At 35.7% G+C, this 15,449-nt stretch overlaps 1 long non-coding RNA gene across 3 annotated transcripts in view; it reads right to left on the reverse strand.

The window, feature by feature from the left end:
- Positions 1 to 11,741, reverse strand: part of LOC122540901 — a 36,055-nt gene extending 24,314 nt beyond the window's left edge. Inside the window, exons 1-3 of one of the 3 annotated variants that reach the window (XR_006309450.1) lie at positions 9,935 to 11,741; positions 8,581 to 8,610; positions 336 to 8,107 (exon numbers count right to left, since the gene is read on the reverse strand). This is a non-coding gene — a long non-coding RNA (uncharacterized LOC122540901). The other 2 variants (XR_006309451.1, XR_006309449.1) reach the window with 2 other exon arrangements.
- Positions 11,742 to 15,449: the final 3,708 nt, after the last annotated feature.

The raw sequence follows: 15,449 nt of genomic DNA on the forward strand, positions 1-15,449 counted from the left end.
AAAAACAAAATGAGAGGGTCCATCATCTGTGCCACTGAAACAAAATGATCATTGGTCCCAGATTCAATTGAACCTTTTCATTGTTACCTTTACTGTTAAAAACTTGACGTTATTCAATCCCTCACCACTTTGTCATAAATCAGGAACAACGCCTTTGCTGAATTAAAGCATTCCAAAACAGCAACAAGCAGATGTGAAGCAGATGCTGGAAAACTGCTATGAGAACCCAGAACTTGGCCATTGAAGGAAGAGAGGCAAACAAAGATGGTGGTGGGGAAAGAAACAGGTAGCTTGTTGATAGCACAAAAATGTCAAAACTGTACTTGGGAACCTACCACTTCATTCAGAACTTCCCCAGATCTTAGCACCTGCCAGTTTAAGTGCAAAAATGATAATCAGAACCAAGAATACTATTCTGTGTAGGAAATACACAGCATAGTATTAACATATCACAAAGCTTAGATTTTTAAAATATACGTGTGTACATAAGACTCTGTAACAATGTTTCTTTGAAACCAGAAAGAGCAAGCTAATTATTGAAAAAAACATTCAAAATGTAATTTGCCACATATGCTGTAGAATGATATGAAAAGGTAAGAACTTACATATAGTATCTCATCATTTTCTTAGACTATCTAAAGTAAATCCACAACCTAATAAATACTTTGAAGCACAACCACTTGTCATGTATGTGAAGTATTTACTTTCAGCAGGGAATGAGTTAATTGCTTCAGACACAACCCTGATTTAAACTGAGAAAAAAATTGCCGTCTGTTTGTAGATTGGTTTGACTATTTCTTGTAACAAATGGGGAGAAAATATGGACAAGTCTTGAAGTGAAAGAAGTCACATATCTGCTGTTAGGAAACTTGTAAACCTGCATCCTCCAAAAGAAATCCGTCAGCATCTATAAAGTGAAAAGGTTCTGACAAAGACCCTTTGCCCCTCCACAATTACAATGCATTCTTTAACTTTGTAGACGATGGTGGATTACAACATCTTCTGCTTTCATTTCATATCTCCAGCATTTGCAGTTTTCACTTTTTATCATCTTTCTGTCTTAGTTTCAATGAATTGTATCTGTAGATTGAGCACTTTACCAGTTTTCCCGTGGCAGTTCACCATTTAATCAATGCCTCTGGTTAAAGTGAATGAAGAAAAAAGGATGACTTTCACTATCAGTACTTTTTTCTATTTCAGTTGCCATGACAATGCTTTTTGACGGAAAGTGGCTGTGTAGACCTTCCACTCTCCCTTTTACATTATTATCAAAAGCACAATCAGAGAAGTAAAATGGATTCACCCACCTCAAAACGTAACTTACAGAAGAAACCAGCTATAGCTTTCATCTTTCTCTTCCACACTGGAATTATGACTTGCCCTTAAGCTCTTCTTGGAGAGATTTACCAGTGACCCAGGTCAGATCTTCCCATATCAGTTGACAAATTTTTATCTCTAATATTTTTATCACCTAGTGAAAATTCACTGCTTTTCAGACCAGTGTCGGTACGTTCTTCAAAAACAGATATTGGAGTGCTCTCTAATTATTTGGATGACAAAGCTTTTCATAGGCTGCATGTGAGGTTTTATATATTATAGGAATATGATTGGCACTTAAATAGCACAGCATTTCTCAAGATTGCTCAACTCCACATATTTAACTTGAGCTTAATGCATGTTCACGAAGCAATAAAGTAACCTTTCTTTTTTAAAGAAAAGGATTAAAATTGAGTATTAAATGTCTTGCAGCTCTTCAGAGCCTAGACTCTAGCACTCAGGTTATAATTCCAGTTTAAATTTGATAAGTGAATTTGATTGCTCTAATTTACTAAGGGATTTTTGCTGATATGCAGTCAAAACTGACCTGCTGATCAGGGATAGAGGAAGGAGGGGTCTAAAATAGACAAGATCTCGAAGCAAAAAAAAATTGAATTGTTATCTTTTAAAGCATTCACTGTTCCATCCTCTGTTGGAAAAACTAACAAGAAATGATTTGTATATTAAAAAGTATTTGATCCCTGCAAACATCATCACCACTGCTAAGTTCCCCTCCAAGTCAAGCACCATACATTACCATCCCTTTATCAAACTGGGTCAAAATACTAGAATTCTCTAACTAACAGCAATGCGCGCCGTACCTTCACTGTATGGAATGTAGCAGTTCAAGATGGCACTTTCTCAAAGACAATTGGGAATAGACAATATATACTGGCCTTGTCACTAATTCTCTTATCACATGAATGAATAAGAACAAAAAGAAAAATCATTTCCATTAACTTCCCCACTTAAAGGATGATATTTTCTCCTTCTGTGACTTGCATTCTCGGAAATAACCGAGAGAGGAAAGGACATCTCTAAGGGACATCTCTACAAGGGAAAAATATGAAATAAACATCTCACCAAATAGCTTCAAATGCTTAATAACAACAACAGCATCTGTTTGGAATAGATTGACTCGCCAATCACATTTCTAGAAAATCCATTTAATGTGAAAGAACCAAAGGATGAGGAAAGAATAACAAATACAATGCAATAAATAACTTGGATGGTGGATTAACATCAATTGGCTTCTCTAAATGAAACCTGCAGCTATTGGATCTACCAATATCAAATTTAACCTGTCTGCTGACTATAGCAGGCCCTCATTTGATTGGATAAAAGAATGTGCTCCTAATTCTGAAAATTGGAAAGGAATCAACTAAGATTGACTGAATGATAAAATAATGCAAATTACAAATAAAAGAAACACTGGAAAAGGTGACAGTGGGACAGTAGAGAGGATACTGAATTGGAAATAATACTTTTGAAACACACTTGTCTTATTTATCTCTGCAGGACAGTAATAATATATTCTATTTGCACCTCTATAGCTTCTGATAGGTTAAATATTACCTGGCTCTCAAGAGTGTCTGAAGTTAAATTAAAATGGCTAGCCTAGAATACAAAATACATTGGAAATTCTGGCATGCCAGCACATAGAGTTAAAACCTTATGGTAAAGGTAGCTCAAAGTATTCATAGATAACATCAGGAATAGGTTTAGCCCCATGGTTCACAACATTAAAGTGTTTATTCAGATCAGGCAAATTGAGAGGCAGGGAAATGAATGGAAGTATCAGAGAATAGAAAATCAAGTGTAGGAAGTATGATACTCTTTACAGTCAAAAGAAGAATTAAAATGAAACATCAAACCAGGCTCCAAACAATTAAAGAGATATTAGCATGTGTACGTAGCAGGCTATGCATCCATCTTCCGTAATGAGAAATGCATGTGATGTAGGAGGGCTTGACAGGATGCAAGGTGAGGAAAGAAAAACTACAAATATAAACCAACCTCAAAAACAATGGGCAGTTAATTGTATTAGATGTACTGTATTGTTATTATTATTGTGTTATTTGCTAAAGCAGTAGGCAATTCCAAATTGGTTTGTCCATGGTATACAAATGGTTATATGTTTAAACCATTGCAAGTGTTCTTGGAATATCTGCCAGTAATTTTGCAAAATTGCTCTTAAGTGCCAACACAGAAGGTGCACTGTACATAGGTACCTGAAAGTTACAAAATGGAAACTATACACTTCACTCAGCTAAACGTTGGCAAATGGGACTGGTTCCGTTTAAAAAACCTGGTCAACATGGAAGAGTTGGGCCGAAGGATCTGTTTCTATGCCATGACTCTTTCAGTGTCCTTTATTCACACCCAAAAGAAGTGGACTTAGCTATTCTCATAAGCTAACCATATACTGACATCAACAGAAGATGTCCTTTTCTGAGGTTAAAAATGCTTTATGCAAAATAACTCAAACAATAAGATGATGTTTTTAAAAGAAATGCCAATGAATGAAAGAAAGAATTACATAGTTACACTTAAAGCCAAGTTTACATAATGTGGAAGAACTTTGTTTATTGACATCTACTTTGATCTAAAAATTGATGCAATACAAAGTATACACAAAAACCTGCTAAATCTATCAGTTTTACAATTCTGACACTAAAGAAACGGTTGAAGAGTTATTGCAAAATAAACAAAACTGGAATCCCATTTGTTTTTATTTTTCCCTCTTCCAATTGTGAATTGAATCAAGATGCTGCCAGAAAATCAGCCAAACTTGCATCATTGTGCAAAACCATGATTTATCTTCATACAGAGTTGAAAAAGTATATTAAAAGGCCTTCGTCTGTTTATACAGTAATATGTTCCATCAACACTATTCCTACTATTCTCTAATTATGAACAACCCATCAACAGTACCTTGCTGAACTTATCTCTTGATTCTCCTAAGCTGATAATGTGCCATAATACACTCTGCCTGGTTAATGTTAAAAAAAGGAGTACAGTTTTGGTGGGTTGAATAACCTATTTGCAAAATTTTATGATCTGAAGCTTAGGAGTAAGAATCAAAGGAACCAAACATAACAGCATGATCTATAGAGACACAAAAAGAGTTGCAAAAGAAAGAGACTTTTAAATTGAGGTGAGAAAGTAATTGCTTATCAAAAGGTATACCTTTACTTGCATCTTGTCCAAGTGTGTGTGAAAGGTGCTCAAAGAATAATTTTCTCTGTACATTAAATATTTTGTTTTATATATCAGTTTATGATTCTGTTATTGATGGCACAGCACAAATTCCCATACCCCACAAAAGATTTCTAAATTGAAGTGACAACTGTAAAGTGTATATTAAATGTTCCTCTTATTCAGAGAGGAACTTGGGCACTAAATGCCTTTCAATAATTTAAGATTAGTACATTGATGAAGATCCACACCAAAAGCAACTGGCCTGATCTTTCCTTACAATCTAGTTATTATTTTTGAGTTTGAGAGAAGTAAATGTTGAAAAATTGACTCAAGTCCATTTGTACTTGTCTGAATGCAAATCGTTTATGTAACTGAAAACAGACTGGGAAAATTGGACCGTGAGGGACTTGTAAAATGATAAGGTTAGTTTGGCAATAGAACAGACTAATCCAAACTTCATACAACAGTAGAGAGTAACATCATTCTCTTTTGTGGTGTCACTAAAGGGTGACATTTTGGTCACATTCAGGAAACCAAAGTTCTCATACAAACTGAACACTGGATATTTGTTTTATATGCAGTTCAGACATGCAAAAACTGATTGATTTGTCAATAAAATTCAATTTATTTCTATTATTTAAAAATATTTCACCTCCCAAACAAAAAAACTTAATCTCCACAATGCCTCACTGTGACCAGTACTAATCAGAACCTATTTTCATGTGCTTTAACTCCAAATATTTGTAACAACCTTGAAAAGTAACGGACTATGTTTCAGCTTTTTTTTTAAAAGGAAATCATATACATCTGAGATTCAATGGAAGAAACTTCATAACTGATTAGATTAACTTCTGATTAGATTAAAACTTGACTTTAATATTCAGTTTTCCAGTAATTTTAATTTTAATTGATATTTATTTATATTGACTGTGTTTTACAATTTAAAAACAATCCTACAAACATATGTGGTAAAGTTCAGATAATATTTCAGCTTTTGTGACACAGGACAAGCAGGTTTTATTTGGTTACCTGAAAGCTAGTCTAGGGCTTGATAGGTTATGTGATTCACCATGAAGGGGACTTACCAACGCAGTACATTTTTCAGTTTACAGAAAAAAGATAGGTTGACAGACTATTATTAAATAGTTACTTTTTATGTCAGTTTCTAATACTTCTAGTCTTTTCTTTCAATGTCTTAAGTTGTGTCTCCTTTGATTTCTCAGGCATCAGAAAAGGATTGTTTTAAACAGCAACCTTTGGTGCTAATATGCCTTTAAATGCAGTTGTTTCCAAAGTGGTCAGTCATGGCACGGTTACATCTCAGCACAGAGGGAGGTTAATTTGGACCGTAATATTTATGTTGGTTCTTTGCAAGAGCAACTGAACTGGATCTACTGCCTCCATGCTTTTCTTGGAACCTTGAAAATTTTCTCTTTAACCATTTACCATTTCCTTTCAAAACCCTTTTCTATCCATCCCCTTCATAGTCAGTACATTCCAGATCTGTAACACTCACTGCAAAAAACGTTTTTCCTCATTTTACTTTTATTTTTGTTCATGATTTTAAATCTGTGACTCTTGGTTCTTCACCATTCTGCCAAATGGAACAGTTCCCTTTACATCTATTTGGTCTAGGTTCCACATGGTTTTAAACTATTCTATCAAATCTCCTCACAACCTTCTCTTATCCAAGGAGAACAACTCCCATTTTTCCAATGTATCTCAGCAACTGAAGTCCATCATCCTTGGGAACAGTCTTGCGAATCTTTTTGTACCATCTCTAAAGCCTTCAAATCCTTCCTAAAGTGTGGTGTTCATAAATGAAAACTGGTATCCAGCTGAGGCCAAACTACTATGAAGGTTCATCATAACATCCTTGCATTCATCCCCTAGGCCTCTATTTATTTCTAAAGTCAATACACTTATGAAGTGTCACATAATATACATAGGCAAACTATAACTGGCAAGAAGTGTAATTTTAGACAAACTAATAAACTGGTAAGAACTTGTGCTAATATTGAAGTGTTAGCTCAATCACCCTAGCAACATCTTTTAGTGTTTCGCACCTGAAGCAATCAGTTTCCCTTCTGAAACAGAGCTTTACAGTTTAAAAATTCATGATATTTGTTAACATTATATTACAATGAATTAGTTTGTCAAACTATTATAATTGAATTTCCAATTATAATAAACATTCATTCTAAAGGAACTGGTTAAATAAGAATTTGTTTAAAATTCTAGGTGTCAATTAAAAAAAAACAATTTTTAAATTTGTAAGTGGAGCTTCCAAGTCAAACAAGCATTTAAATCCTTGATGAGTTGTCTGCATCTGAATAAAAATGTTCATGGCAAATAGTGTCAATAATATGGATTATATGCAAAAAAAAAGGAAGAAACTCTGGTACATGCTGCTTCAGGGACTGTCCTGCATTGACTCCAATTAGTACTCGACATCTACTCAGCAAACTTTTACTTTACAATAAATTAGAGCTACATAAAGACCAAAAACATTTTAAGCAGCAACAGAGGGGTCTAACCTCCCAGAGGCTAGTGTCAATTTTTAGCATAAATTCCTGTTAATTTTTTCCCCAATGAGGAAAAGGGAAAAATAAAGTAGCTTTATATTGTATTCAAAACAGAGCAGTTGCTTAAAATAACTTGGGGAACGAAAGCCTGCTATCAATCAAAACAGCATCTGCCGGCGGTTGTATAAACAGAAGATCAAATAAGATGTCTTCAAGGATTTTCAGTGTGAACCGTAAAAAACTTCATTAACTTCTGACAAAGAATGCAAATTAATCACAACATGGGGTGAAATGAAATTAAAGACTCTTTTCTAATCAATGACAAAGCAGGATGAAATATTTCAAGCCTTTTAATGTGAGGGATGTTTACAGCGTGCTCGGGGAAGCCAAAATGTAAGGTTTGAGTACAGTTCCACCTATGGCGGCTATTTAGGCCCCCCCAGAGCTATCTGCTTACAAGGAGTACATACATAGCACTGATACACAAACACACTAATCATCCAAATCTCAGGTGCATCCAATTTGTTATTCACACTCAGTGCCAGCAAAAAATGCCTGGTGCAGACAGATGCACCAGGAACCTTAACTGACAGTTTTGGCCTCCGGAAGTGCGATCACTACAGCAAAATCTAGTACAGCCTCCAGGTGAAATGTCTGGAGCTCCATATGGAGCAGGGAAAATTAACAACAAGATGAAAATCACTACTGCAGCAGGGAGTCTGAATTTAAAAAAAATGAAATTTAAAGATGAAGAAAGAGAAGTAATAAATTAATGGGGTGTGAAAACATTCAAAGCTTTACAATACCAGGGGCACTATTTGCACAGAAGTTATTTTTACTTCGGGTCATTTCAATGTAATTTATTAACCCGGCCTGGTTCACAGCTAAGACAAGTCAGTCATTTTTTTTCCCCCTCCTTCCCTTTTATGAAAAGAAAAGCAAAATCTCTTACGTTTGCACTAGCAAATCAGAAATGTAATATTTATTCAAATGTAACATTTAGTTAATATGCAGGCTTTCATCAACCAACTTAGCTGTCCAATATGAAACAATCATTGGAAATCCTTCAAAAATAGAAACAAGAGTTATTGTCACAATTTGCAAAAACTTTGAGAGCAAACTGAAAAAAAAATCAGCAAGAGGAGCAAATCTGAGTTGTTCACTCTTGTGACACTCACACATAATTTTACCATGCATATATTTGTATGTGTAATACAAATCTTATTTGCATAATAATAAGTTAATGGATGCTCAAAGAATGTAGGCCGACAAGACTTTTAAATCAGATGAGCCAGATAGTGTTCAGTTTATATAGACCACTGAGGGGGGTGGGGGTAGAAGACAGAGAGAGAGTGCTGTTGGGGCAAGAGATGGGAGGATTAAAAAATGGTTTCCAAACCACTGCCTGGATAGCATATTTCAATTTAACTCTGCAGCTTTGTGTGTACGTGGAACAAACTTTCAGGATTGCTCCCTTGCACCTTCATACATAGGGATGAATGTCACAGTGGCAAAAGCCAGTAATGAACAATCTTACCTGAGGATATGGAAACCTCCCAAGAGCAAGCTGTAAAAGGAAATAATATTTGTCTAGTTATGGATCTGCATGTGGGGCATAATCTCACTGTAAGACAAGAGTTTGAATCCTATCATCAAAAGTCACAAATGAAATTAACACTATGTAATTTTATTTTTAAAAACACATTTAAAATGCAAAACTTTTTTTAGAAAAGTAATTTAATCACACGTCTAATATTGGATTTTATTTTAATCATGAATCAATTCCTACACTGCTCTATTTTAAAAGAAAAGGGAACACAGAGCATGGCATGTAATCTTCTACAAAATTGCCTGCAGATATCTCACTGTACTATATGTGCTTCAGATTTAATGAAGCTCTAATGTCCTTCTTAATTTTCCCTGTTTCAGTATCACCAGGGGTTGAAAGAAGCTGTATCTCCAGAAGGATGCAGCCCTGATGAAAATTATCAACCACCGTTCCGCTTCTGAATCCAAATCACAGCTTTTGCAGACACATGAATACATTTTTTTGGTGTTACATACGAACTGTGCAAGTTTTATCTGTTTTTTTGCAAGTGGGTAAGGGAGGCTTCCTACAACATCATTAAAACATTTTTACTACAGATTATTTTCTGGGAATATGAATACCTAACTAGAATGCATTATGGTATTATACAAGAATCACATAACAAACACTTTGCTACTGTATACTTCTAAGATCATAACTGCATAAGTAAAAAGATCATCAGATGTGGGAGCATCTGTTATAGGCCATTTGGCCCATCAAGTCTGCTCTGCTATTCAGTGAGATCATGGTTGATCTAAATCTTCAACTCCCCTTTCCTTTCTTTGCCCCAAAACATTTGATTCCCTTGATTAAAAGTCTATCTCAGCCTTAAATATGCTGAATGACTCAAGCTTTACAGTCCGCTGAAGTAAAGAATTCCATAGATTCATGACCCTCTGAGAAGAGGGTCCTCCTCACCTCTGCCTTTTACATTAGATTATGTTCTCTGGCCCAATACTCTCCCACATGGCGGAACAACCACTCTGCATTTACCCTGTCAAGCCCCCAAGAATATTGTATATTTTAACATTGTTGCTTCTCATTCTTCTCATTTCTGATATGCAGTACAGGCCAAACCTATTCGACTTCTCCTCAAAACAGCTCTTCCATACCAGGGCCAGGGATCAATGTGGTGAACCTTTTTTGACCTGCTTCCAATGCCAATATATCTTTCATTAGATCAGTGGACCAAAACTGTTCACAACATTCCATTATCTTATTTTTCACAAGTGAATGTATGGTTGAATTTTGAAAAAGTGGCAATGCCCTGAATAATGGGCTAGAAAACGGAGGCAAACCTTACCACACTCCTTTTCTGTTGTCCCAGCTTTATACTCCAGCTCACAGACGCTGATGAGATGTTGATGGGGTTCCCATCCCTTTAATAGACAATATCACACCTCCGAGAATTGGCAACTAATCAGAGGACGGTTAGCAATTCAATCCCAATAGCAAGAATGGTGGCGAGTGCTGGGATGGCACCAGCTGAAGAAGCTGAATGAGTGCCATTCTTGGATCAAAGTAAGTGGGGTGGTGGTCTGTGGGGCAAGTCAAGCAAGCCCTAGGAGAGTGAAGGGAGTGAAGGGAATGGAGGGATTAGAGAGAGAAGGGAGATGAGAAGGAGATGAGGTGTGCAGTGGGGCATGGTTAAAGAATGAAATCAGATTTGTTGGTGAAGGAGTGTCTATTACTTCCGAAGGCTACATTTGGATTCAAACTCACTTGACACTCAAAGCCTAGACCACTAAAGTTTAAAAAGGTTGTCTCATCACAGGACAGAGAACCACCTGCTGCTAGTAAAATGCCAGTGGTGGCAGAAAAGGCCTTTATTTGGCCACTTAAGTGACACATTGGCCTCTGGGCTGGACATACTCCACATTTTCTGCTTCCGATAAAATGCCACAGAAATGGCAAGGCAAGGCACAAACCACATCTGCTCTCCATGTTGATTTTCTGGAAACCATTCCTACCTCTCCATACGTTCTCACAGGCTCCATAAAATTCAGTGCATGACCAGAAATAATATTATTAGCTTAACCAATGTATATAGTTATGTGTGCACATTGAAGGTAGAGCGATAATTATGCTGAAGTCCACGTTTTTGCCAGTTCTGCCCTCTTCTTTCTCTCGAAGCTATTTAACTTCTGTTGGAGGCAATTTGACAAGAGGTGAATACTGTCTGGTATTCTTCAGTATTTGTTCATATCTAAATCTAGAAAGTGAGTGCTATTAGAGTATTCAATGGTTGATAGAATACAATAATTCTCTCGTCACATAACTCTCACAGACAATTTAGATAATAGAAAGTAAGATTCCTGACTAATGTTCCCTATTAAGGGTTATTGAGGTCAACCATACTATCATTATTGCACCTAATCTGAAAAATCAGGCAAGGTGATGCAAACTGAAAATCAAACTAAGTCTGCATAACTGAGTTACATATATTTTTAACCAGTCAAGGTATTAAGGAAGTCTGGACTTTTGAATGTTGCAAATTGTGTGTCTGTTAAAAACTGGTTCTATAATGATATCTGAAACCAATATTATCCTCTAATTCATAGGTCAAAATGCTCTCAAGACATAATCCATATTCAGGCAAAATCTATAATTGTAATACTGATTTTACACACAGATGCACAAACTGAAAACCTTCAGTCACCAATCTAATAACATTATTATAGCATAGGTGTGAGATGATAATGGGAAGGTTGCCTGTGTTCTTACTCAGGTGGATCACTAAAGTTGGTAGTTTTCAGAGTATCTTGGCCAGTATTACTCCCTCAATTACCACACACAAGTAAATCAATTCTTCATTTAGTTCATTATTGGTTTTATCTGTGATCAAAGTGGTCTTTTTTGCCTTCAACAACATGCAGGTTCACTTCTGAAATAATTCATTATACACAAGGTATGTTGGGCATTTCCAACAGCCCAATAAAACGTGAACAACAAATCTTTGTTTTTTATCAAGTACATAAGCCAGTCAACAGCACGCTTCTTTTTCACACCACTTGCACTCATTAGTTCAACCTGTGTTGCATGGTTATAGTTAATCATAGGCCTCTGTCAATCCTTCACATTGTAACAGCAACGAGGAAATACAAGAGTTTTATTCATCCTAATAACCTACCTCATGGGAAAAGGTGCTTTGGTTTCTCTCATTCTTTTTTCAAATCCTGAATAAAGAATGCTGTGGGCTTTTGAGTTGGCTTCAAAATTCCTTACATGTTATACTGTTCAATGTCAAATATCCCTACACTGTATGTAAAGATACACGACGTTGATGTGCAATGCATTATAAATTTCTATGTCAAAATTATAATGGAAATTACTGATGTTAAATTTTCCTATTAGGTGGCAATACAACAGCTGCACTGGCAGGAGGCTACAAATACAATCTGGCAAGTGAGCAATTTTTATTGTAAATGTGGTCAAAATTAATTTACGATAGAAATTTATAAAATAAGGATAGAATACGTGACTTTAAATTGGGCACCTATATTTCGACATTTCCTGTTAATTAAACATTCCTATCTCACCCTGACTAATCCTGGTCAAGATCACATTTAGTCTCTATTCTCCATCTATTCTCCTTGAGAGATGGATTTGTTAAAATGAAAATGAAATGTGGAGCATGCACTTTTCTTTAATTATCTTGCATATTTCTGTCCTACCTTTTGAAGAAGATGCTAATTCAAGTATGTCTGGTGCTACAATTTTATAAGATAGTTATGTTTTGGGACTGTCTTTAATTAATGAAAATGGGTCGAGTGACCAGTTATGAAGTCTGCAAAAGATTAAAGGGAAGTCTGGGTTGTTATGCTTGGGAGAAACGTAAAGTGTTTGCACTTGGACACAATGGCAGCACCATCTATTTTCACAGTGGCTGTACTGTTAGTTTCCAAAGTGCCAGGAAGATGTTGAGCATGTCAAGATATTAACAGTTATGTATTAGACTATCCATCTAATTTCAAAATAAATTAACTATTCATCAGTTTTACCTGGAGAGAAGGCACATTGATTCACATTGCTGGTTTTGAGATGATAAGGCTAGGATATCCCCAAAACTCTTATATGTAGGTAGTTTGCCAGGATCTGGGAAAGAGTGCAGCGAGAGGCTGAAAATCTTTAAGACTGACTGAGCAGGAATGTGGATGGGCTGTTCATGCTTAGATTGCAAAGATTAAATCTGTGACAACGTAAGAGACTGTAAGATTTACCTTGCTTCAGTTAAAGGAAGATATCACCAGAAAAAGCCTTCATGGTGAAAGACGGTTCTGGGATTGAACATTACAAAGCTAGAAAAGAAAAACAATGAACGCAAGTCTTGGGAGCTAAGAATTACTTTGGATTGGATCCAGCGAAAATGAATGCAAACTGGAGACAATTTAAATGTCCTCTGAAGAGTTTTTTTCTTTTTTTCTATAAGTAATGAGGGAAAGTATAGATATGTAGTTTAATGCATAAATTGTCTAAAAATGTACTGTTCAGATAAGTGATTTTAGTTTGTTTCTTACAGTAAATGTTTTAAAACCTCAAGTCTTTTTTATGTAATTCTTTCAGTTCAATTTTAAAAATGAATTTAATAGTTTCAAAAGAGATTATTGCATTACTTTCTCAAATGGCACTATTTGAAGAAGAGTGGAGGAGATTTCCCAGTGTCCTGTTCAAAATTTATCCCTCAATCAACATCACTAAAAACAGTTCCAAGTTAGCTCATCTTTATTTGAAACTGGATTTTGCAAAAAAATTGTTTACAAGATGAAATCCACACTCAAGAAACTACTAACTGTGAATAAATAAATGTTTCACATTCAGTATGCATCTGCCACGCTCTAGAAACGTACCTTGTTAGATGTAAAATGATCGAAAAAACAGAATAGTATAATAAGACAGCAGAATTAAATTGCCTGTTGAAGTTTCTCTCAAGCCAAGTATCATATTTAATATTTCAGAGTAGTGATGTGATTTATTCCTAATCCCAAATCAATTCTCTTATCTTCCTACAGAGTGGTAAAATCCAAATGGATTTGAAAGCCTTTGTTTCTCTGAAGTGAAAACAAGATGCTGTGAGGTTAACTTGACAACAAAAGGTCATGGTACAGTTTAGAAAGTACACAGACAACTTGAAGTGGTGCTTCTATTAAATGTGCAGGATTTACAGAGGGAAGACAAGAAAGCATTACAAATTAATTTAATCTTCAGCAGCTAGTTCACAGCTGCACTTGAGGAAACCATCCAGGGCTTAAGAGCAAAGCCTTGAAAGGGCTGCGTGTGAGTGGCTTCAATTTTTAATGTATAACAGCCATTAGCTGATAACCTGTAGAATCTTCACCCTTGTGAATCAGCACAAATGCAAGTAACAAAGTGATGAAGTGACACATTTGCTTCATGTCTGGAACCACAGAGGGAAGCAGGTCACTATACTCCATCGTGGCTGGGAAGAAATATTTCCTAATCTCTCCACTGATATCTTTTACGCAATCAAAATGACTTCATGATTAAATTACTGATGCAACTTAAAAAAATAAATTAAAATATGTGCTTTTGCACTGTAATTAAAATATAAATCTACTGACTTACCAAATGTTGTCCTGAATTATATTTGGAACTAGGGAAAGCAAATATCTGCTCATACCCCGACTGTATAAACTGAAATTGCAGCTGAGTATAATAGAATAGAGGTCTCAACCTCTGTAAATTGTATGTATCTAAACTAACACTTATTGCCGTTTGCATGCAGCTAAGCTCTAAGCTCCAACCAATATAGGGTTACATCCCAGTGCAGCATGCAGATAAATCATTCTGGAATATTACTTCAGCAAAGTTTAGCCACGACTGGAGCATATGTGCTTCCGAGCCACTGAAGCAAGTGACCATAAAATACACTAATTACTGGAAGTTATGGTCAGTGAGTGATTGATAGCCCTCTGCAAGGCAACTTCCTCATTTCTGCTCCTATGACAGGGCTCATCCGGCACATGGCAATTATTAATTCATGACCCTCCCCTAAGGCACAAGTACCTTTACTCTTCTCATTCCCCTACTTCCAATGTTACTGCAAACTGCAATTAACAGCAGACCACAATTTCATCAGTGTTTTGGCACCTCTGGAAGATGGTGCACCATTGCTTTATTCTGAATGTTTGGCATATATCCCTGGCTTTATTGTAATGTATCATTTTGAGTCTTGTTGCTGCCAAGTTAATTTTAACACAGGCTTCTTTTTGCATTTTTTTAACCTTTTGATCTACATAAAGCTGGCACTTGCAAAAGAGGCCTGACAGTTATTTTGTTTATTACTGCCCCTAAATGTTAATTTAGATGGCCTCTAGTCGAACAGCTGTTGTTAATACTATGGCCATAGCTATGTATTACAGGCATCTGCTACATTTTGGCATTGTTTTGCCAAGAGAATTTTAACCCTTTCTATACATGGTTCACTTACTCTTCTTTCAAGACCACAGTCAATGATTATATTTTAAATAAGAACTGTAAAATTACTTATGCTGCTAATTCTGAAATAAAAATGTGAATAATTATTTGGAATCTTCAAATGCATATGATCCCATTTGGGGAAGCTGTACATTTATAAGTAACTGAAACATCCTCATGGACAAAGTAACAAAGAATGTAAGGTACTCTTGATATGTATCACCTCCTAAAATATGAACATATTTTAACAGCAATTATTCTTCCATTTTCAATTGTAATTTGTAGACATCTCATAATTCAATCAGATTAGATATTTGAAGGCACATATCCCTGACAATAGTTCATTTGGAAGACTTAATTTAAAACTATGAAAGCAATGCTGC

This window comes from Chiloscyllium plagiosum, chromosome 36 (assembly GCF_004010195.1).
Source record: "Chiloscyllium plagiosum isolate BGI_BamShark_2017 chromosome 36, ASM401019v2, whole genome shotgun sequence".
Classification (NCBI taxonomy): Eukaryota; Metazoa; Chordata; class Chondrichthyes; order Orectolobiformes; family Hemiscylliidae; genus Chiloscyllium; species Chiloscyllium plagiosum.